The sequence below is a fragment of the Antrostomus carolinensis genome, unplaced genomic scaffold (genome assembly GCF_000700745.2).
Source record: "Antrostomus carolinensis isolate BGI_N321 unplaced genomic scaffold, ASM70074v2 scaffold1097, whole genome shotgun sequence".
NCBI classification, from domain to species: domain Eukaryota; kingdom Metazoa; phylum Chordata; class Aves; order Caprimulgiformes; family Caprimulgidae; genus Antrostomus; species Antrostomus carolinensis.
The window spans coordinates 109,376-112,773 of NW_010326754.1; the positions used below are offsets into that span (position 1 = coordinate 109,376).

General features: G+C 37.9%; 1 protein-coding gene across 1 annotated transcript in view; it reads right to left on the reverse strand.

Moving 5' to 3' along the window:
- The window catches only part of TCF7L2 (transcription factor 7 like 2), a 36,628-nt gene that overhangs the window by 32,639 nt on the left and 591 nt on the right, over positions 1-3,398 (reverse strand). The window lies entirely within an intron of this gene.

Here is a 3,398-nt window from a genome sequence, read left to right on the forward strand (position 1 = left end):
GGGGGGGGGCATGGGGAGAACATACTTTTGCATCCTTCTGCTTCTTCCCCCTCCCTCCCTGACCACTTCCCAGGTCAGTCAGTGCCTACCTGCTCCTGCAAGAACTGCCAGCTTTCCAAAAAAACAACAACAAAATAAGTGCTCTATTAGCAATCTCTCAGACAAAACAACAAGATCAGCTTCCTGGCTTTAAGTGTCCAGCAATTCATTCAAGAAAATAATAGTTTTCTTTTTTTTCTCCCTCTTTTCACTATAATGAAGTGCCCTCTGCACACTGGAGCACTAAGCCACCGTGCTTGACATTTTCGGCATCCTTCCTGCAAGGGAGCGGAGGTACTGAGGGGAGGGGGGTGGGGAAGAGAGGATTTAAGATGTTCAGGAAATTTCCACTTAATTTCGCCAAAAGGCAATTATGTGAAATGATCTGGTGACAATTAGCATACGCCAAATCCTCTAGCGTAAAAGGGAAAGAACTGGGGCTTTAGCTATCTAATTACTGCCTGTTAGTTCTTATGCAGGAGAATTAAAAACACTAGTAGAAAAACGTTAGTATTAAGTGTGCTCACACTTTGCTTTCAAAGCTGTTGTAGACTGTAATCTTACTGCTACAGTATTTAGGGTGTTTTTTGAAGAAAGAAAAAGAAAAAGAAAAAGAAAAAGAAAAAGAAAAAGAAAAAGAAAAAGAAAAAGAAAAAGAAAAAGAAAAAGAAAAAGAAAAAGAAAAAGAAAAAGAAAAAGAAAAAGAAAAAGAAAAAGAAAAAGAAAAAGAAAAAGAAAAAGAAAAAGAAAAAGAAAAAGAAAAAGAAACTTGAGGTTTTAAATACAAGTGCTGCATCCTTGGACCATGTGGTGTTACTCTTAGGTCAGGTCAGACCCCGACAAGCTCTTGCTTAGACACAGCTGTGCATTTTGAGATCCTTGAGCATCACTTGGAATTACATTGATGCCAGTTAGATTTTACCTCACTCATTCTCTTAATGCTTTATTGATAAAAGAGAAAGCACCCTGCTGCATCTGCTCTGCCTGATCTTGGCATATGAATTTGGACACGGGAGTTACTCCAGCCTGTAGCCCAGAAACTGCGGCCTGAATGCATCCAGCCAAGCCTTACACCATATCTCAAAATTACAGATTATTTAATCAACAGGTGGATTTCCCCATACGAGGAGGACAGGGTAGTGCTCAGACTCTCAGAGTTTCAGGCACCACGGTGCCCAGATCTATTTCTTCCATTACAAAAGGAGAGGCACAGTTTCTTCCCCAATGCGACAAATCATTTCTTTGCATACTTTAATAACTAGGCAGATATTATCTTTGTAGAGCAGGAGAGCCTTCGTTCATATCTAACAAGGCAAAAACCAGAAAGACTTGGCATATATCAGACTAAAAACTGAAAAAGACTGTTTTAAGCAGTACCAGTACAAGGTCTGCTGGCTACACAACCTCTAAGCAAGGAGACTGGTGAAACCTGAGCAGGTGTTCAGGAAACAGTCCTGAACGTAAAGGGGGTGGAGAAGGGAGAGATACAGAGCAATAACACAGGAACAAAAATTCAGAAAAGATGGGAACGGAGAAATGAATATAAGCAAAAGGGTGCTTATAACTGCCCTGATAGACCTTACTTATGTGCTTTGAATGAATGCCTAGTAATGCAATTTTACTTTCTGTCTAGCATTCTCTAAAACACCACAACATAAACAGCTTAGTTCTTGCATATAAATCGCGTATTTCAGCACTAGACAGACATATACTGCAGGAGGAATAGCTCCACTGATTTTCTTAGGGTATCTCTTGCTTCTGTGTACAGTAAAAAGTCAAATGTGAAGCTGTTAAAAAACTGCAAGAAATAAAAAAAAAAATTATCATGCACCCCTACACCCACTTGTATTTGGCGATTTCAGTAATAACAGCATTATTAAAAAACTAACATGCCTTAATATACGACGCCAAGTTTTCAGGACAGCTTTTTAAAATACAGTTTTCACAAATTATAGCGGACTGTGCTCAATATCGATACACAACATATCTAGCTAATGTGTATTAAATAGCTTAAAAAATAACAAAGCTCTAAAAAACATTTTCATTTTTAATGTGCTAAAAACAATACACACTGCCACAAAACAACTGAGCGATGAAATTAAGTCCAGATCAATTATTTCTTCAATAAATTCAACAAAGTTTCCCTAAAATGTGATGTTAAATGCACATCAGAACTGAAAACACCTTGCAAATATTTTGGAAGAAAAGAAACAGGCACAGTTATACAGCTCTGTCAGGCCTTTCACCCCCAGTCTCAATAAAAAGAATTCCTCTAAAGGTAAAACGCTTACAAGATCTCACCACCAGCCATGTAAAACCTGTGCATGCAACAACATGCAGCGAAAGAAAAAACACCTAAATCGCTGTCCTTTTAGATTAATTCATTTTAGATTAATTCTACAGAATTTTATCCGTTGTTTTATACAAGAAAAGGCAAATAAATTAACTAAGCGACCCAGGCAAAGGTATTACAGAGTACTGAAGTGACAGAAATCCTCCTCCTGGATCAAGTGGTTCTCTCAGCAAGCTTGGCAGAGTTAGAAAAGAAAACAGCAGAAAACTCAAGATTCCCACAAAATTCTAGCGAAAATGCAATGCTTTCTAAAATTCTTAAATATGTTTCTCTTTTCTATGTATAATTATGGGCAAATACACACGATTGGCTGACGGGTAGTTGTACTTTCTGTAATATATATTAATAGGAGAAAAAAAGCCTCATGGACTTCTGAGAACGAACATGGAGCCACTGTGTCAAAACACATTATCTCTTTTTTATTAACATTCAGTATTATTTTCCATATTCCTTTATCACTGGATGAAATAATTTTTATGTAGTGCCCCTAAAATTTTCATCTTTTACATCACAGTTGAGCTTTCTGAAGAATTCAGAAAATTTAACTGTCAACCAAACACAGGATCACAAGCACCCAATTAAAAACTACTACATACTATTTTTAATGATTTTTTTTTAAATAAACAAATCTAATTTTGTGTATGACAAGAGTTAAACCATTCCATCTCTAAAGCCCCTCAACTGTAACGTATGTGCCCTGCTACTAACCAACTTTTTCTCCTTAAAAAAAAAAAACAAACCCAAACATTTTTACCTTCATGGTTTCAGAGTTAAGGAAATATCGTACTGAACTGAAGAAAGCTTTGAAGTGGCCCCCTCCGCCCCAAAGGAGAAAAAGAAAAGAAAAGCTAGTGATGTCATGGTCGCTGTGTGAATGTACGGCTGCGGATGTAACGCACAGCTAATACACGCGCACACGCTTCTCCCTCGCTGGTAACCATTGTTCAGCATCCAGAAATCAGCCCCTGAAACCTGCTGCACACCAAGCTCTGAAACACATCCCCCC